At 36.1% G+C, this 20,891-nt stretch overlaps 10 non-coding genes across 10 annotated transcripts; all 10 read right to left on the reverse strand.

Moving 5' to 3' along the window:
- Nucleotides 1-1,559: 1,559 nt before the first annotated feature.
- Nucleotides 1,560-1,631, reverse strand: TRNAQ-UUG (transfer RNA glutamine (anticodon UUG)). The gene has a single exon. It is a non-coding gene; the product is annotated as a tRNA-Gln (tRNA).
- A 1,997-nt stretch (nt 1,632-3,628) lies between these two features.
- TRNAQ-UUG (transfer RNA glutamine (anticodon UUG)) lies at nt 3,629-3,700 on the reverse strand. Its single transcript has one exon. It is a non-coding gene; the product is annotated as a tRNA-Gln (tRNA).
- Nucleotides 3,701-5,697: 1,997 nt separating this feature from the next.
- TRNAQ-UUG (transfer RNA glutamine (anticodon UUG)) lies at nt 5,698-5,769 on the reverse strand. Its single transcript has one exon. It is a non-coding gene; the product is annotated as a tRNA-Gln (tRNA).
- Nucleotides 5,770-7,766: 1,997 nt separating this feature from the next.
- TRNAQ-UUG (transfer RNA glutamine (anticodon UUG)) lies at nt 7,767-7,838 on the reverse strand. Its single transcript has one exon. It is a non-coding gene; the product is annotated as a tRNA-Gln (tRNA).
- Nucleotides 7,839-9,835: 1,997 nt separating this feature from the next.
- Nucleotides 9,836-9,907, reverse strand: TRNAQ-UUG (transfer RNA glutamine (anticodon UUG)). Its single transcript has one exon. It is a non-coding gene; the product is annotated as a tRNA-Gln (tRNA).
- Nucleotides 9,908-11,904: 1,997 nt separating this feature from the next.
- Nucleotides 11,905-11,976, reverse strand: TRNAQ-UUG (transfer RNA glutamine (anticodon UUG)). Its single transcript has one exon. It is a non-coding gene; the product is annotated as a tRNA-Gln (tRNA).
- Nucleotides 11,977-13,973: 1,997 nt separating this feature from the next.
- TRNAQ-UUG (transfer RNA glutamine (anticodon UUG)) lies at nt 13,974-14,045 on the reverse strand. The gene has a single exon. It is a non-coding gene; the product is annotated as a tRNA-Gln (tRNA).
- Nucleotides 14,046-16,042: 1,997 nt separating this feature from the next.
- Nucleotides 16,043-16,114, reverse strand: TRNAQ-UUG (transfer RNA glutamine (anticodon UUG)). The gene has a single exon. It is a non-coding gene; the product is annotated as a tRNA-Gln (tRNA).
- Nucleotides 16,115-18,111: 1,997 nt separating this feature from the next.
- TRNAQ-UUG (transfer RNA glutamine (anticodon UUG)) lies at nt 18,112-18,183 on the reverse strand. Its single transcript has one exon. It is a non-coding gene; the product is annotated as a tRNA-Gln (tRNA).
- A 1,997-nt stretch (nt 18,184-20,180) lies between these two features.
- On the reverse strand, nt 20,181-20,252 carry TRNAQ-UUG (transfer RNA glutamine (anticodon UUG)). The gene has a single exon. It is a non-coding gene; the product is annotated as a tRNA-Gln (tRNA).
- Between the last annotated feature and the right edge of the window lie 639 nt (nt 20,253-20,891).

The raw sequence follows: 20,891 nt of genomic DNA on the forward strand, positions 1-20,891 counted from the left end.
AGCTCCATTTCCCTTCCAGTGAATGTAGCCTAGGACAACTGAGACCCCTAAAATTGCAATTGTGGCATTGAATGCACAGGTTCGTTATCTATTAATTGAAGCACTGGGAGTTTTCTATATAAGGTCTTTTCCAGTATATTTGTGCACCATGACTAAAATCTACTACTACAATACATTTAAAATATATCCCTGTCTGTCCCAAAATGTCTTTGGCATTCCATTCCTTATTGAAGTGTTTATCATTACTCTTCACAATCACTGTAGGAGGAAACTCTAGCTCACCATCTATGTGTGATATTATTACTGAAAAAGCAGCATGTATTTACATTTTTCCACTGGATTATTTTGACATCCTGTTGCATAAGCAGTGTCTGTATAACAGATCCCATACCCATATAGTAATGTCAATGTGTTGGAAAGCTGTGTGTGGTCAACTTCACAGACAATCCTCTTTTGGACAAGTCTTGTAGCAAATTTAGGAGCCTAATCTCCTGGGGTTCTCAGCTATCTGAAGCAGAGTGCCAATAGGATGTGATCAGGCTGATAGGTTCCTTGGGGAGAGTAAGGCTGCCCATAAGTCTCCCTTATTGCTCAAAAGAATGCTTTGATTGAGGTTCTTAAAGTGGAATGTATGGACTTGTTAGCAATGTACTTCAAGCTCACAGCAATTGGTTCCAGGATTCAGGTAATAGGAGTAAAACCATCATCGGAAACAAAGTAAGAAACTGCACAGTAATCAAGAAGTGGACATCCACTCTAAAAGACTGTCCCGTGATTAAAAATATCCCAAACTAATAACCAGATTGCTAAGGAATAGAAGCCATTTGGTTTCAACAACATGTGAAATCAGACTGAAGTGCTTGAAAGCCAGAATGCTAGCCAATTCACCACAAATTCCCACACCCAAGCTCATGCAGAAATGTTTTCATAAGGTTTTCAGTTTAGTATCTTGTTTTAGCTACCTTTTATATGAAATATACTGCAGCAGTAAATTCTTCTGCTGTGCATTAAATCTGTTTTATATACTGTTAACATGGTGTTTATCCTTTATTGAAATAATGGCTGAATAATATACAGTGTTTTACAAATAACAATTTATCTATTCTCATTAATCCCTGTCCCAGTGAGGTGTCAAGTCTAAATTCTCTAATACACATGCATACTGGGCTCAATTTTATCACTTGCCAATTAGCATATTGGTATGTTTTTTGGACTGGATTTGGGCAGGGGCACTTAAGGAGAAGCTTTCCTTGCACAATAAGGAATTTCAAACTCCACAATAGTGGATTATGGTCTGGGTTTCAATTGGATCCATGTGAGGCAGCAGTGCTAACTACTTTGCACCGTACCAACCATCTCAGTACACATGTATGGTATTGCATGGAGACTCTCTGTTTTGTTTTATTTCATATCTTACCGCATGAATAATTTAGCTGATTATTCAGACAATACTGTTTTGTGCCTCTTGTATTTGTTTTATTTTGTCTCTGCTAGCTAGAGTTACATATATTGAATTGTGTTCACATTTCATATGACATCTTTAAGAAAAAACAAAAGCAAGGTTCCACTGAGATTTGAACGCAGATCGCTGGATTCAAAGTCCAAAGTGCTAACCATTACACCATGGAACCAACTGTAGAAATTGCAATTTGAGTATTCTTTTAGGACTGCAATACCAGTGTTTGCCGATAGGGCTGCATCTTCTTATTGGAATAATTTGTTTTCATCTGCTTCTTTATGGTGTTATACTATTGCGTACACAGATTGGATGAACATTTCAATTTCTCTTAACATAAAATACATCTTACCTTTTCATTTTTATTATGTTGAACAAAGTTAAAAGTACAAAAAATCCAGATGACAATGTTAGGAAATCCATTTGAAATGTTATTACCACATAGAAACAACCTAAATTGTATCTCCCTTTGCTGCTTGTCCAAAAACAAATGGTTAGATTACTATGACTTGTATGGTTTCTCTGTATACCGTGCAGACTATGATAGCAATAAGCAGCATCAAAATAGTTTTTGCCAAAGTGATCAATGGATTTCGATTTTGAATAATGCTCAAGCTCCATTTCCCTTCCAGTGAATGTAGCCTAGGACAACTGAGACCCCTAAAATTGCAATTGTGGCATTGAATGCACAGGTTCGTTATCTATTAATTGAAGCACTGGGAGTTTTCTATATAAGGTCTTTTCCAGTATATTTGTGCACCATGACTAAAATCTACTACTACAATACATTTAAAATATATCCCTGTCTGTCCCAAAATGTCTTTGGCATTCCATTCCTTATTGAAGTGTTTATCATTACTCTTCACAATCACTGTAGGAGGAAACTCTAGCTCACCATCTATGTGTGATATTATTACTGAAAAAGCAGCATGTATTTACATTTTTCCACTGGATTATTTTGACATCCTGTTGCATAAGCAGTGTCTGTATAACAGATCCCATACCCATATAGTAATGTCAATGTGTTGGAAAGCTGTGTGTGGTCAACTTCACAGACAATCCTCTTTTGGACAAGTCTTGTAGCAAATTTAGGAGCCTAATCTCCTGGGGTTCTCAGCTATCTGAAGCAGAGTGCCAATAGGATGTGATCAGGCTGATAGGTTCCTTGGGGAGAGTAAGGCTGCCCATAAGTCTCCCTTATTGCTCAAAAGAATGCTTTGATTGAGGTTCTTAAAGTGGAATGTATGGACTTGTTAGCAATGTACTTCAAGCTCACAGCAATTGGTTCCAGGATTCAGGTAATAGGAGTAAAACCATCATCGGAAACAAAGTAAGAAACTGCACAGTAATCAAGAAGTGGACATCCACTCTAAAAGACTGTCCCGTGATTAAAAATATCCCAAACTAATAACCAGATTGCTAAGGAATAGAAGCCATTTGGTTTCAACAACATGTGAAATCAGACTGAAGTGCTTGAAAGCCAGAATGCTAGCCAATTCACCACAAATTCCCACACCCAAGCTCATGCAGAAATGTTTTCATAAGGTTTTCAGTTTAGTATCTTGTTTTAGCTACCTTTTATATGAAATATACTGCAGCAGTAAATTCTTCTGCTGTGCATTAAATCTGTTTTATATACTGTTAACATGGTGTTTATCCTTTATTGAAATAATGGCTGAATAATATACAGTGTTTTACAAATAACAATTTATCTATTCTCATTAATCCCTGTCCCAGTGAGGTGTCAAGTCTAAATTCTCTAATACACATGCATACTGGGCTCAATTTTATCACTTGCCAATTAGCATATTGGTATGTTTTTTGGACTGGATTTGGGCAGGGGCACTTAAGGAGAAGCTTTCCTTGCACAATAAGGAATTTCAAACTCCACAATAGTGGATTATGGTCTGGGTTTCAATTGGATCCATGTGAGGCAGCAGTGCTAACTACTTTGCACCGTACCAACCATCTCAGTACACATGTATGGTATTGCATGGAGACTCTCTGTTTTGTTTTATTTCATATCTTACCGCATGAATAATTTAGCTGATTATTCAGACAATACTGTTTTGTGCCTCTTGTATTTGTTTTCTTTTGTCTCTGCTAGCTAGAGTTACATATATTGAATTGTGTTCACATTTCATATGACATCTTTAAGAAAAAACAAAAGCAAGGTTCCACTGAGATTTGAACTCAGATCGCTGGATTCAAAGTCCAAAGTGCTAACCATTACACCATGGAACCAACTGTAGAAATTGCAATTTGAGTATTCTTTTAGGACTGCAATACCAGTGTTTGCCAATAGGGCTGCATCTTCTTATTGGAATAATTTGTTTTCATCTGCTTCTTTATGGTGTTATACTATTGCGTACACAGATTGGATGAACATTTCAATTTCTCTTAACATAAAATACATCTTACCTTTTCATTTTTATTATGTTGAACAAAGTTAAAAGTACAAAAAATCCAGATTACAATGTTAGGAAATCCATTTGAAATGTTATTACCAGATAGAAACAACCTAAATTGTATCTCCCTTTGCTGCTTGTCCAAATAGAAATGGTTAGATTACTATGACTTGTATGGTTTCTCTGTATACCGTGCAGACTATGATAGCAATAAGCAGCATCAAAATAGTTTTTGCCAAAGTGATCAATGGATTTCGATTTTGAATAATGCTCAAGCTCCATTTCCCTTCCAGTGAATGTAGCCTAGGACAACTGAGACCCCTAAAATTGCAATTGTGGCATTGAATGCACAGGTTCGTTATCTATTAATTGAAGCACTGGGAGTTTTCTATATAAGGTCTTTTCCAGTATATTTGTGCACCATGACTAAAATCTACTACTACAATACATTTAAAATATATCCCTGTCTGTCCCAAAATGTCTTTGGCATTCCATTCCTTATTGAAGTGTTTATCATTACTCTTCACAATCACTGTAGGAGGAAACTCTAGCTCACCATCTATGTGTGATATTATTACTGAAAAAGCAGCATGTATTTACATTTTTCCACTGGATTATTTTGACATCCTGTTGCATAAGCAGTGTCTGTATAACAGATCCCATACCCATATAGTAATGTCAATGTGTTGGAAAGCTGTGTGTGGTCAACTTCACAGACAATCCTCTTTTGGACAAGTCTTGTAGCAAATTTAGGAGCCTAATCTCCTGGGGTTCTCAGCTATCTGAAGCAGAGTGCCAATAGGATGTGATCAGGCTGATAGGTTCCTTGGGGAGAGTAAGGCTGCCCATAAGTCTCCCTTATTGCTCAAAAGAATGCTTTGATTGAGGTTCTTAAAGTGGAATGTATGGACTTGTTAGCCCTGTACTTCAAGCTCACAGCAATTGGTTCCAGGATTCAGGTAATAGGAGTAAAACCATCATCGGAAACAAAGTAAGAAACTGCACAGTAATCAAGAAGTGGACATCCACTCTAAAAGACTGTCCCGTGATTAAAAATATCCCAAACTAATAACCAGATTGCTAAGGAATAGAAGCCATTTGGTTTCAACAACATGTGAAATCAGACTGAAGTGCTTGAAAGCCAGAATGCTAGCCAATTCACCACAAATTCCCACACCCAAGCTCATGCAGAAATGTTTTCATAAGGTTTTCAGTTTAGTATCTTGTTTTAGCTACCTTTTATATGAAATATACTGCAGCAGTAAATTCTTCTGCTGTGCATTAAATCTGTTTTATATACTGTTAACATGGTGTTTATCCTTTATTGAAATAATGGCTGAATAATATACAGTGTTTTACAAATAACAATTTATCTATTCTCATTAATCCCTGTCCCAGTGAGGTGTCAAGTCTAAATTCTCTAATACACATGCATACTGGGCTCAATTTTATCACTTGCCAATTAGCATATTGGTATGTTTTTTGGACTGGATTTGGGCAGGGGCACTTAAGGAGAAGCTTTCCTTGCACAATAAGGAATTTCAAACTCCACAATAGTGGATTATGGTCTGGGTTTCAATTGGATCCATGTGAGGCAGCAGTGCTAACTACTTTGCACCGTACCAACCATCTCAGTACACATGTATGGTATTGCATGGAGACTCTCTGTTTTGTTTTATTTCATATCTTACCGCATGAATAATTTAGCTGATTATTCAGACAATACTGTTTTGTGCCTCTTGTATTTGTTTTCTTTTGTCTCTGCTAGCTAGAGTTACATATATTGAATTGTGTTCACATTTCATATGACATCTTTAAGAAAAAACAAAAGCAAGGTTCCACTGAGATTTGAACTCAGATCGCTGGATTCAAAGTCCAAAGTGCTAACCATTACACCATAGAACCAACTGTAGAAATGGCAATTTGAGTATTCTTTTAGGAATGCAATACCAGTGTTTGCCAATAGGGCTGTATCTTCTTATTGGAATAATTTGTTTTCATCTGCTTCATTATGGTGTTATACTATTGCGTACACAGATTGGATGAACATTTCAATTTCTCTTAAAATAAAATACATCTTACCTTTTCATTTTTATTATGTTGAACAAAGTTAAAAGTACAAAAAATCCAGATTACAATGTTAGGAAATCCATTTGAAATATTATTACCAGATAGAAACAACCTAAATTGTATTTCCCTTTGCTGCTTGTCCAAATACAAATGGTTAGATTACTATGACTTGTATGGTTTCTCTGTATACCGTGCAGACTATGATAGCAATAAGCAGCATCAAAATAGTTTTTGCCAAAGTGATCAATGGATTTCGATTTTGAATAATGCTCAAGCTCCATTTCCCTTCCAGTGAATGTAGCCTAGGACAACTGAGACCCCTAAAATTGCAATTGTGGCATTGAATGCACAGGTTCGTTATCTATTAATTGAAGCACTGGGAGTTTTCTATATAAGGTCTTTTCCAGTATATTTGTGCACCATGACTAAAATCTACTACTACAATACATTTAAAATATATCCCTGTCTGTCCCAAAATGTCTTTGGCATTCCATTCCTTATTGAAGTGTTTATCATTACTCTTCACAATCACTGTAGGAGGAAACTCTAGCTCACCATCTATGTGTGATATTATTACTGAAAAAGCAGCATGTATTTACATTTTTCCACTGGATTATTTTGACATCCTGTTGCATAAGCAGTGTCTGTATAACAGATCCCATACCCATATAGTAATGTCAATGTGTTGGAAAGCTGTGTGTGGTCAACTTCACAGACAATCCTCTTTTGGACAAGTCTTGTAGCAAATTTAGGAGCCTAATCTCCTGGGGTTCTCAGCTATCTGAAGCAGAGTGCCAATAGGATGTGATCAGGCTGATAGGTTCCTTGGGGAGAGTAAGGCTGCCCATAAGTCTCCCTTATTGCTCAAAAGAATGCTTTGATTGAGGTTCTTAAAGTGGAATGTATGGACTTGTTAGCAATGTACTTCAAGCTCACAGCAATTGGTTCCAGGATTCAGGTAATAGGAGTAAAACCATCATCGGAAACAAAGTAAGAAACTGCACAGTAATCAAGAAGTGGACATCCACTCTAAAAGACTGTCCCGTGATTAAAAATATCCCAAACTAATAACCAGATTGCTAAGGAATAGAAGCCATTTGGTTTCAACAACATGTGAAATCAGACTGAAGTGCTTGAAAGCCAGAATGCTAGCCAATTCACCACAAATTCCCACACCCAAGCTCATGCAGAAATGTTTTCATAAGGTTTTCAGTTTAGTATCTTGTTTTAGCTACCTTTTATATGAAATATACTGCAGCAGTAAATTCTTCTGCTGTGCATTAAATCTGTTTTATATACTGTTAACATGGTGTTTATCCTTTATTGAAATAATGGCTGAATAATATACAGTGTTTTACAAATAACAATTTATCTATTCTCATTAATCCCTGTCCCAGTGAGGTGTCAAGTCTAAATTCTCTAATACACATGCATACTGGGCTCAATTTTATCACTTGCCAATTAGCATATTGGTATGTTTTTTGGACTGGATTTGGGCAGGGGCACTTAAGGAGAAGCTTTCCTTGCACAATAAGGAATTTCAAACTCCACAATAGTGGATTATGGTCTGGGTTTCAATTGGATCCATGTGAGGCAGCAGTGCTAACTACTTTGCACCGTACCAACCATCTCAGTACACATGTATGGTATTGCATGGAGACTCTCTGTTTTGTTTTATTTCATATCTTACCGCATGAATAATTTAGCTGATTATTCAGACAATACTGTTTTGTGCCTCTTGTATTTGTTTTCTTTTGTCTCTGCTAGCTAGAGTTACATATATTGAATTGTGTTCACATTTCATATGACATCTTTAAGAAAAAACAAAAGCAAGGTTCCACTGAGATTTGAACTCAGATCGCTGGATTCAAAGTCCAAAGTGCTAACCATTACACCATAGAACCAACTGTAGAAATGGCAATTTGAGTATTCTTTTAGGAATGCAATACCAGTGTTTGCCAATAGGGCTGTATCTTCTTATTGGAATAATTTGTTTTCATCTGCTTCATTATGGTGTTATACTATTGCGTACACAGATTGGATGAACATTTCAATTTCTCTTAAAATAAAATACATCTTACCTTTTCATTTTTATTATGTTGAACAAAGTTAAAAGTACAAAAAATCCAGATTACAATGTTAGGAAATCCATTTGAAATATTATTACCAGATAGAAACAACCTAAATTGTATTTCCCTTTGCTGCTTGTCCAAATACAAATGGTTAGATTACTATGACTTGTATGGTTTCTCTGTATACCGTGCAGACTATGATAGCAATAAGCAGCATCAAAATAGTTTTTGCCAAAGTGATCAATGGATTTCGATTTTGAATAATGCTCAAGCTCCATTTCCCTTCCAGTGAATGTAGCCTAGGACAACTGAGACCCCTAAAATTGCAATTGTGGCATTGAATGCACAGGTTCGTTATCTATTAATTGAAGCACTAGGAGTTTTCTATATAAGGTCTTTTCCAGTATATTTGTGCACCATGACTAAAATCTACTACTACAATACATTTAAAATATATCCCTGTCTGTCCCAAAATGTCTTTGGCATTCCATTCCTTATTGAAGTGTTTATCATTACTCTTCACAATCACTGTAGGAGGAAACTCTAGCTCACCATCTATGTGTGATATTATTACTGAAAAAGCAGCATGTATTTACATTTTTCCACTGGATTATTTTGACATCCTGTTGCATAAGCAGTGTCTGTATAACAGATCCCATACCCATATAGTAATGTCAATGTGTTGGAAAGCTGTGTGTGGTCAACTTCACAGACAATCCTCTTTTGGACAAGTCTTGTAGCAAATTTAGGAGCCTAATCTCCTGGGGTTCTCAGCTATCTGAAGCAGAGTGCCAATAGGATGTGATCAGGCTGATAGGTTCCTTGGGGAGAGTAAGGCTGCCCATAAGTCTCCCTTATTGCTCAAAAGAATGCTTTGATTGAGGTTCTTAAAGTGGAATGTATGGACTTGTTAGCAATGTACTTCAAGCTCACAGCAATTGGTTCCAGGATTCAGGTAATAGGAGTAAAACCATCATCGGAAACAAAGTAAGAAACTGCACAGTAATCAAGAAGTGGACATCCACTCTAAAAGACTGTCCCGTGATTAAAAATATCCCAAACTAATAACCAGATTGCTAAGGAATAGAAGCCATTTGGTTTCAACAACATGTGAAATCAGACTGAAGTGCTTGAAAGCCAGAATGCTAGCCAATTCACCACAAATTCCCACACCCAAGCTCATGCAGAAATGTTTTCATAAGGTTTTCAGTTTAGTATCTTGTTTTAGCTACCTTTTATATGAAATATACTGCAGCAGTAAATTCTTCTGCTGTGCATTAAATCTGTTTTATATACTGTTAACATGGTGTTTATCCTTTATTGAAATAATGGCTGAATAATATACAGTGTTTTACAAATAACAATTTATCTATTCTCATTAATCCCTGTCCCAGTGAGGTGTCAAGTCTAAATTCTCTAATACACATGCATACTGGGCTCAATTTTATCACTTGCCAATTAGCATATTGGTATGTTTTTTGGACTGGATTTGGGCAGGGGCACTTAAGGAGAAGCTTTCCTTGCACAATAAGGAATTTCAAACTCCACAATAGTGGATTATGGTCTGGGTTTCAATTGGATCCATGTGAGGCAGCAGTGCTAACTACTTTGCACCGTACCAACCATCTCAGTACACATGTATGGTATTGCATGGAGACTCTCTGTTTTGTTTTATTTCATATCTTACCGCATGAATAATTTAGCTGATTATTCAGACAATACTGTTTTGTGCCTCTTGTATTTGTTTTCTTTTGTCTCTGCTAGCTAGAGTTACATATATTGAATTGTGTTCACATTTCATATGACATCTTTAAGAAAAAACAAAAGCAAGGTTCCACTGAGATTTGAACTCAGATCGCTGGATTCAAAGTCCAAAGTGCTAACCATTACACCATAGAACCAACTGTAGAAATGGCAATTTGAGTATTCTTTTAGGAATGCAATACCAGTGTTTGCCAATAGGGCTGTATCTTCTTATTGGAATAATTTGTTTTCATCTGCTTCATTATGGTGTTATACTATTGCGTACACAGATTGGATGAACATTTCAATTTCTCTTAAAATAAAATACATCTTACCTTTTCATTTTTATTATGTTGAACAAAGTTAAAAGTACAAAAAATCCAGATTACAATGTTAGGAAATCCATTTGAAATATTATTACCAGATAGAAACAACCTAAATTGTATTTCCCTTTGCTGCTTGTCCAAATACAAATGGTTAGATTACTATGACTTGTATGGTTTCTCTGTATACCGTGCAGACTATGATAGCAATAAGCAGCATCAAAATAGTTTTTGCCAAAGTGATCAATGGATTTCGATTTTGAATAATGCTCAAGCTCCATTTCCCTTCCAGTGAATGTAGCCTAGGACAACTGAGACCCCTAAAATTGCAATTGTGGCATTGAATGCACAGGTTCGTTATCTATTAATTGAAGCACTGGGAGTTTTCTATATAAGGTCTTTTCCAGTATATTTGTGCACCATGACTAAAATCTACTACTACAATACATTTAAAATATATCCCTGTCTGTCCCAAAATGTCTTTGGCATTCCATTCCTTATTGAAGTGTTTATCATTACTCTTCACAATCACTGTAGGAGGAAACTCTAGCTCACCATCTATGTGTGATATTATTACTGAAAAAGCAGCATGTATTTACATTTTTCCACTGGATTATTTTGACATCCTGTTGCATAAGCAGTGTCTGTATAACAGATCCCATACCCATATAGTAATGTCAATGTGTTGGAAAGCTGTGTGTGGTCAACTTCACAGACAATCCTCTTTTGGACAAGTCTTGTAGCAAATTTAGGAGCCTAATCTCCTGGGGTTCTCAGCTATCTGAAGCAGAGTGCCAATAGGATGTGATCAGGCTGATAGGTTCCTTGGGGAGAGTAAGGCTGCCCATAAGTCTCCCTTATTGCTCAAAAGAATGCTTTGATTGAGGTTCTTAAAGTGGAATGTATGGACTTGTTAGCAATGTACTTCAAGCTCACAGCAATTGGTTCCAGGATTCAGGTAATAGGAGTAAAACCATCATCGGAAACAAAGTAAGAAACTGCACAGTAATCAAGAAGTGGACATCCACTCTAAAAGACTGTCCCGTGATTAAAAATATCCCAAACTAATAACCAGATTGCTAAGGAATAGAAGCCATTTGGTTTCAACAACATGTGAAATCAGACTGAAGTGCTTGAAAGCCAGAATGCTAGCCAATTCACCACAAATTCCCACACCCAAGCTCATGCAGAAATGTTTTCATAAGGTTTTCAGTTTAGTATCTTGTTTTAGCTACCTTTTATATGAAATATACTGCAGCAGTAAATTCTTCTGCTGTGCATTAAATCTGTTTTATATACTGTTAACATGGTGTTTATCCTTTATTGAAATAATGGCTGAATAATATACAGTGTTTTACAAATAACAATTTATCTATTCTCATTAATCCCTGTCCCAGTGAGGTGTCAAGTCTAAATTCTCTAATACACATGCATACTGGGCTCAATTTTATCACTTGCCAATTAGCATATTGGTATGTTTTTTGGACTGGATTTGGGCAGGGGCACTTAAGGAGAAGCTTTCCTTGCACAATAAGGAATTTCAAACTCCACAATAGTGGATTATGGTCTGGGTTTCAATTGGATCCATGTGAGGCAGCAGTGCTAACTACTTTGCACCGTACCAACCATCTCAGTACACATGTATGGTATTGCATGGAGACTCTCTGTTTTGTTTTATTTCATATCTTACCGCATGAATAATTTAGCTGATTATTCAGACAATACTGTTTTGTGCCTCTTGTATTTGTTTTCTTTTGTCTCTGCTAGCTAGAGTTACATATATTGAATTGTGTTCACATTTCATATGACATCTTTAAGAATAAACAAAAGCAAGGTTCCACTGAGATTTGAACTCAGATCGCTGGATTCAAAGTCCAAAGTGCTAACCATTACACCATAGAACCAACTGTAGAAATGGCAATTTGAGTATTCTTTTAGGAATGCAATACCAGTGTTTGCCAATAGGGCTGTATCTTCTTATTGGAATAATTTGTTTTCATCTGCTTCATTATGGTGTTATACTATTGCGTACACAGATTGGATGAACATTTCAATTTCTCTTAAAATAAAATACATCTTACCTTTTCATTTTTATTATGTTGAACAAAGTTAAAAGTACAAAAAATCCAGATTACAATGTTAGGAAATCCATTTGAAATATTATTACCAGATAGAAACAACCTAAATTGTATTTCCCTTTGCTGCTTGTCCAAATACAAATGGTTAGATTACTATGACTTGTATGGTTTCTCTGTATACCGTGCAGACTATGATAGCAATAAGCAGCATCAAAATAGTTTTTGCCAAAGTGATCAATGGATTTCGATTTTGAATAATGCTCAAGCTCCATTTCCCTTCCAGTGAATGTAGCCTAGGACAACTGAGACCCCTAAAATTGCAATTGTGGCATTGAATGCACAGGTTCGTTATCTATTAATTGAAGCACTGGGAGTTTTCTATATAAGGTCTTTTCCAGTATATTTGTGCACCATGACTAAAATCTACTACTACAATACATTTAAAATATATCCCTGTCTGTCCCAAAATGTCTTTGGCATTCCATTCCTTATTGAAGTGTTTATCATTACTCTTCACAATCACTGTAGGAGGAAACTCTAGCTCACCATCTATGTGTGATATTATTACTGAAAAAGCAGCATGTATTTACATTTTTCCACTGGATTATTTTGACATCCTGTTGCATAAGCAGTGTCTGTATAACAGATCCCATACCCATATAGTAATGTCAATGTGTTGGAAAGCTGTGTGTGGTCAACTTCACAGACAATCCTCTTTTGGACAAGTCTTGTAGCAAATTTAGGAGCCTAATCTCCTGGGGTTCTCAGCTATCTGAAGCAGAGTGCCAATAGGATGTGATCAGGCTGATAGGTTCCTTGGGGAGAGTAAGGCTGCCCATAAGTCTCCCTTATTGCTCAAAAGAATGCTTTGATTGAGGTTCTTAAAGTGGAATGTATGGACTTGTTAGCAATGTACTTCAAGCTCACAGCAATTGGTTCCAGGATTCAGGTAATAGGAGTAAAACCATCATCGGAAACAAAGTAAGAAACTGCACAGTAATCAAGAAGTGGACATCCACTCTAAAAGACTGTCCCGTGATTAAAAATATCCCAAACTAATAACCAGATTGCTAAGGAATAGAAGCCATTTGGTTTCAACAACATGTGAAATCAGACTGAAGTGCTTGAAAGCCAGAATGCTAGCCAATTCACCACAAATTCCCACACCCAAGCTCATGCAGAAATGTTTTCATAAGGTTTTCAGTTTAGTATCTTGTTTTAGCTACCTTTTATATGAAATATACTGCAGCAGTAAATTCTTCTGCTGTGCATTAAATCTGTTTTATATACTGTTAACATGGTGTTTATCCTTTATTGAAATAATGGCTGAATAATATACAGTGTTTTACAAATAACAATTTATCTATTCTCATTAATCCCTGTCCCAGTGAGGTGTCAAGTCTAAATTCTCTAATACACATGCATACTGGGCTCAATTTTATCACTTGCCAATTAGCATATTGGTATGTTTTTTGGACTGGATTTGGGCAGGGGCACTTAAGGAGAAGCTTTCCTTGCACAATAAGGAATTTCAAACTCCACAATAGTGGATTATGGTCTGGGTTTCAATTGGATCCATGTGAGGCAGCAGTGCTAACTACTTTGCACCGTACCAACCATCTCAGTACACATGTATGGTATTGCATGGAGACTCTCTGTTTTGTTTTATTTCATATCTTACCGCATGAATAATTTAGCTGATTATTCAGACAATACTGTTTTGTGCCTCTTGTATTTGTTTTCTTTTGTCTCTGCTAGCTAGAGTTACATATATTGAATTGTGTTCACATTTCATATGACATCTTTAAGAAAAAACAAAAGCAAGGTTCCACTGAGATTTGAACTCAGATCGCTGGATTCAAAGTCCAAAGTGCTAACCATTACACCATAGAACCAACTGTAGAAATGGCAATTTGAGTATTCTTTTAGGAATGCAATACCAGTGTTTGCCAATAGGGCTGTATCTTCTTATTGGAATAATTTGTTTTCATCTGCTTCATTATGGTGTTATACTATTGCGTACACAGATTGGATGAACATTTCAATTTCTCTTAAAATAAAATACATCTTACCTTTTCATTTTTATTATGTTGAACAAAGTTAAAAGTACAAAAAATCCAGATTACAATGTTAGGAAATCCATTTGAAATATTATTACCAGATAGAAACAACCTAAATTGTATTTCCCTTTGCTGCTTGTCCAAATACAAATGGTTAGATTACTATGACTTGTATGGTTTCTCTGTATACCGTGCAGACTATGATAGCAATAAGCAGCATCAAAATAGTTTTTGCCAAAGTGATCAATGGATTTCGATTTTGAATAATGCTCAAGCTCCATTTCCCTTCCAGTGAATGTAGCCTAGGACAACTGAGACCCCTAAAATTGCAATTGTGGCATTGAATGCACAGGTTCGTTATCTATTAATTGAAGCACTGGGAGTTTTCTATATAAGGTCTTTTCCAGTATATTTGTGCACCATGACTAAAATCTACTACTACAATACATTTAAAATATATCCCTGTCTGTCCCAAAATGTCTTTGGCATTCCATTCCTTATTGAAGTGTTTATCATTACTCTTCACAATCACTGTAGGAGGAAACTCTAGCTCACCATCTATGTGTGATATTATTACTGAAAAAGCAGCATGTATTTACATTTTTCCACTGGATTATTTTGACATCCTGTTGCATAAGCAGTGTCTGTATAACAGATCCCATACCCATATAGTAATGTCAATGTGTTGGAAAGCTGTGTGTGGTCAACTTCACAGACAATCCTCTTTTGGACAAGTCTTGTAGCAAATTTAGGAGCCTAATCTCCTGGGGTTCTCAGCTATCTGAAGCAGAGTGCCAATAGGATGTGATCAGGCTGATAGGTTCCTTGGGGAGAGTAAGGCTGCCCATAAGTCTCCCTTATTGCTCAAAAGAATGCTTTGATTGAGGTTCTTAAAGTGGAATGTATGGACTTGTTAGCAATGTACTTCAAGCTCACAGCAATTGGTTCCAGGATTCAGGTAATAGGAGTAAAACCATCATCGGAAACAAAGTAAGAAACTGCACAGTAATCAAGAAGTGGACATCCACTCTAAAAGACTGTCCCGTGATTAAAAATATCCCAAACTAATAACCAGATTGCTAAGGAATAGAAGCCATTTGGTTTCAACAACATGTGAAATCAGACTGAAGTGCTTGAAAGCCAGAATGCTAGCCAATTCACCACAAATTCCCACACCCAAGCTCATGCAGAAATGTTTTCATAAGGTTTTCAGTTTAGTATCTTGTTTTAGCTACCTTTTATATGAAATATACTGCAGCAGTAAATTCTTCTGCTGTGCATTAAATCTGTTTTATATACTGTTAACATGGTGTTTATCCTTTATTGAAATAATGGCTGAATAATATACAGTGTTTTACAAATAACAATTTATCTATTCTCATTAATCCCTGTCCCAGTGAGGTGTCAAGTCTAAATTCTCTAATACACATGCATACTGGGCTCAATTTTATCACTTGCCAATTAGCATATTGGTATGTTTTTTGGACTGGATTTGGGCAGGGGCACTTAAGGAGAAGCTTTCCTTGCACAATAAGGAATTTCAAACTCCACAATAGTGGATTATGGTCTGGGTTTCAATTGGATCCATGTGAGGCAGCAGTGCTAACTACTTTGCACCGTACCAACCATCTCAGTACACATGTATGGTATTGCATGGAGACTCTCTGTTTTGTTTTATTTCATATCTTACCGCATGAATAATTTAGCTGATTATTCAGACAATACTGTTTTGTGCCTCTTGTATTTGTTTTATTTTGTCTCTGCTAGCTAGAGTTACATATATTGAATTGTGTTCACATTTCATATGACATCTTTAAGAAAAAACAAAAGCAAGGTTCCACTGAGATTTGAACTCAGATCGCTGGATTCAAAGTCCAAAGTGCTAACCATTACACCATGGAACCAACTGTAGAAATTGCAATTTGAGTATTCTTTTAGGACTGCAATACCAGTGTTTGCCAATAGGGCTGCATCTTCTTATTGGAATAATTTGTTTTCATTTGCTTCTTTATGGTGTTATACTATTGCGTACACAGATTGGATGAACATTTCAATTTCTCTTAACATAAAATACATCTTACCTTTTCATTTTTATTATGTTGAACAAAGTTAAAAGTACAAAAAATCCAGATTACAATGTTAGGAAATCCATTTGAAATGTTATTACCAGATAGAAACAACCTAAATTGTATCTCCCTTTGCTGCTTGTCCAAAAACAAATGGTTAGATTACTATGACTTGTATGGTTTCTCTGTATACCGTGCAGACTATGATAGCAATAAGCAGCATCAAAATAGTTTTTGCCAAAGTGATCAATGGATTTCGATTTTGAATAATGCTCAAGCTCCATTTCCCTTCCAGTGAATGTAGCCTAGGACAACTGAGACCCCTAAAATTGCAATTGTGGCATTGAATGCACAGGTTCGTTATCTATTAATTGAAGCACTGGGAGTTTTCTATATAAGGTCTTTTCCAGTATATTTGTGCACCATGACTAAAATCTACTACTACAATACATTTAAAATATATCCCTGTCTGTCCCAAAATGTCTTTGGCATTCCATTCCTTATTGAAGTGTTTATCATTACTCTTCACAATCACTGTAGGAGGAAACTCTAGCTCACCATCTATGTGTGATATTATTACTGAAAAAGCAGCATGTATTTACATTTTTCCGCTGGATTATCTTGACATCCTGTTGCATAAGCAGTGTCTGTATAACAGATCCCATACCCATATAGTAATGTCAATGTGTTGGAAAGCTGTGTGTGGTCAACTTCACAGACAATCCTCTTTTGGACAAGTCTTGTAACAAATTTAGGAGCCTAATCTCCTGGGGCTCTCAGCTATCTGAAGCAGAGTGCCAATAGGATGTGATCAGGCTGATAGGTTCCTTGGGGAGAGTAAGGCTGCCCATAAGTCTCCCTTATTGCTCAAAAGAATGCTTTGATTGAGGTTCTTAAAGTGGAATGTATGGACTTGTTAGCCCTGTACTTCAAGCTCACAGCAATTGGTTCCAGGATTCAGGTAATAGGAGTAAAACCATCATCGGAAACAAAGTAAGAAACTGCACAGTAATCAAGAAGTGGACATCCACTCTAAAAGACTGTCCCGTGATTAAAAATATCCCAAACTAATAACCAGATTGCTAAGGAATAGAAGCCATTTGGTTTCAACAACATGTGAAATCAGACTGAAGTGCTTGAAAGCCAGAATGCTAGCCAATTCACCACAAATTCCCACACCCAAGCTCATGCAGAAATGTTTTCATAAGGTTTTCAGTTTAGTATCTTGTTTTAGCTACCTTTTATATGAAATATACTGCAGCAGTAAATTCTTCTGCTGTGCATTAAATCTGTTTTATATACTGTTAACATGGTGTTTATCCTTTATTGAAATAATGGCTGAATAATATACAGTGTTTTACAAATAACAATTTATCTATTCTCATTAATCCCTGTCCCAGTGAGGTGTCAAGTCTAAATTCTCTAATACACATGCATACTGGGCTCAATTTTATCACTTGCCAATTAGCATATTGGTATGTTTTTTGGACTGGATTTGGGCAGGGGCACTTAAGGAGAAGCTTTCCTTGCACAATAAGGAATTTCAAACTCCACAATAGTGGATTATGGTCTGGGTTTCAATTGGATCCATGTGAGGCAGCAGTGCTAACTACTTTGCACCGTACCAACCATCTCAGTACACATGTATGGTATTGCATGGAGACTCTCTGTTTTGTTTTATTTCATATCTTACCGCATGAATAATTTAGCTGATTATTCAGACAATACTGTTTTGTGCCTCTTGTATTTGTTTTCTTTTGTCTCTGCTAGCTAGAGTTACATATATTGAATTGTGTTCACATTTCATATGACATCTTTAAGAAAAAACAAAAGCAAGGTTCCACTGAGATTTGAACTCAGATCGCTGGATTCAAAGTCCAAAGTGCTAACCATTACACCATAGAACCAACTGTAGAAATGGCAATTTGAGTATTCTTTTAGGAATGCAATACCAGTGTTTGCCAATAGGGCTGTATCTTCTTATTGGAATAATTTGTTTTCATCTGCTTCATTATGGTGTTATACTATTGCGTACACAGATTGGATGAACATTTCAATTTCTCTTAAAATAAAATACATCTTACCTTTTCATTTTTATTATGTTGAACAAAGTTAAAAGTACAAAAAATCCAGATTACAATGTTAGGAAATCCATTTGAAATATTATTACCAGATAGAAACAACCTAAATTGTATTTCCCTTTGCTGCTTGTCCAAATACAAATGGTTAGATTACTATGACTTGTATGGTTTCTCTGTATACCGTGCAGACTATGATAGCAATAAGCAGCATCAAAATAGTTTTTGCCAAAGTGATCAATGGATTTCGATTTTGAATAATGCTCAAGCTCCATTTCCCTTCCAGTGAATGTAGCCTAGGACAACTGAGACCCCTAAAATTGCAATTGTGGCATTGAATGCACAGGTTCGTTATCTATTAATTGAAGCACTGGGAGTTTTCTATATAAGGTCTTTTCCAGTATATTTGTGCACCATGACTAAAATCTACTACTACAATACATTTAAAATATATCCCTGTCTGTCCCAAAATGTCTTTGGCATTCCATTCCTTATTGAAGTGTTTATCATTACTCTTCACAATCACTGTAGGAGGAAACTCTAGCTCACCATCTATGTGTGATATTATTACTGAAAAAGCAGCATGTATTTACATTTTTCCACTGGATTATTTTGACATCCTGTTGCATAAGCAGTGTCTGTATAACAGATCCCATACCCATATAGTAATGTCAATGTGTTGGAAAGCTGTGTGTGGTCAACTTCACAGACAATCCTCTTTTGGACAAGTCTTGTAGCAAATTTAGGAGCCTAATCTCCTGGGGTTCTCAGCTATCTGAAGCAGAGTGCCAATAGGATGTGATCAGGCTGATAGGTTCCTTGGGGAGAGTAAGGCTGCCCATAAGTCTCCCTTATTGCTCAAAAGAATGCTTTGATTGAGGTTCTTAAAGTGGAATGTATGGACTTGTTAGCAATGTACTTCAAGCTCACAGCAATTGGTTCCAGGATTCAGGTAATAGGAGTAAAACCATCATCGGAAACAAAGTAAGAAACTGCACAGTAATCAAGAAGTGGACATCCACTCTAAAAGACTGTCCCGTGATTAAAAATATCCCAAACTAATAACCAGATTGCTAAGGAATAGAAGCCATTTGGTTTCAACAACATGTGAAATCAGACTGAAGTGCTTGAAAGCCAGAATGCTAGCCAATTCACCACAAATTCCCACACCCAAGCTCATGCAGAAATGTTTTCATAAGGTTTTCAGTTTAGTATCTTGTTTTAGCTACCTTTTATATGAAATATACTGCAGCAGTAAATTCTTCTGCTGTGCATTAAATCTGTTTTATATACTGTTAACATGGTGTTTATCCTTTATTGAAATAATGGCTGAATAATATACAGTGTTTTACAAATAACAATTTATCTATTCTCATTAATCCCTGTCCCAGTGAGGTGTCAAGTCTAAATTCTCTAATACACATGCATACTGGGCTCAATTTTATCACTTGCCAATTAGCATATTGGTATGTTTTTTGGACTGGATTTGGGCAGGGGCACTTAAGGAGAAGCTTTCCTTGCACAATAAGGAATTTCAAACTCCACAATAGTGGATTATGGTCTGGGTTTCAATTGGATCCATGTGAGGCAGCAGTGCTAACTACTTTGCACCGTACCAACCATCTCAGTACACATGTATGGTATTGCATGGAGACTCTCTGTTTTGTTTTATTTCATATCTTACCGCATGAATAATTTAGCTGATTATTCAGACAATACTGTTTTGTGCCTCTTGTATTTGTTTTATTTTGTCTCTGCTAGCTAGAGTTACATATATTGAATTGTGTTCACATTTCATATGACATCTTTAAGAAAAAACAAAAGCAAGGTTCCACTGAGATTTGAACTCAGATCGCTGGATTCAAAGTCCAAAGTGCTAACCATTACACCATGGAACCAACTGTAGAAATTGCAATTTGAGTATTCTTTTAGGACTGCAATACCAGTGTTTGCCAATAGGGCTGCATCTTCTTATTGTAATAATTTGTTTTCATCTGCTTCTTTATGGTGTTATACTATTGCGTACACAGATTGGATGAACATTTCAATTTCTCTTAACATAAAATACATCTTACCTTTTCATTTTTATTATGTTGAACAAAGTTAAAAGTACAAAAAATCCAGATTACAATGTTAGGAAATCCATTTGAAATGTTATTACCAGATAGAAACAACCTAAATTGTATCTCCCTTTGCTGCTTGTCCAAATACAAATGGTTAGATTACTATGACTTGTATGGTTTCTCTGTATACCGTGCAGACTATGATAGCAATAAGCAGCATCAAAATAGTTTTTGCCAAAGTGATCAATGGATTTCGATTTTGAATAATGCTCAAGCTCCATTTCCCTTCCAGTGAATGTAGCCTAGGACAACTGAGACCCCTAAAATTGCAATTGTGGCATTGAATGCACAGGTTCGTTATCTATTAATTGAAGCACTGGGAGTTTTCTATATAAGGTCTTTTCCAGTATATTTGTGCACCATGACTAAAATCTACTACTACAATACATTTAAAATATATCCCTGTCTGTCCCA

This window comes from Mixophyes fleayi, chromosome 10 (assembly GCF_038048845.1).
Source record: "Mixophyes fleayi isolate aMixFle1 chromosome 10, aMixFle1.hap1, whole genome shotgun sequence".
NCBI classification, from domain to species: domain Eukaryota; kingdom Metazoa; phylum Chordata; class Amphibia; order Anura; family Limnodynastidae; genus Mixophyes; species Mixophyes fleayi.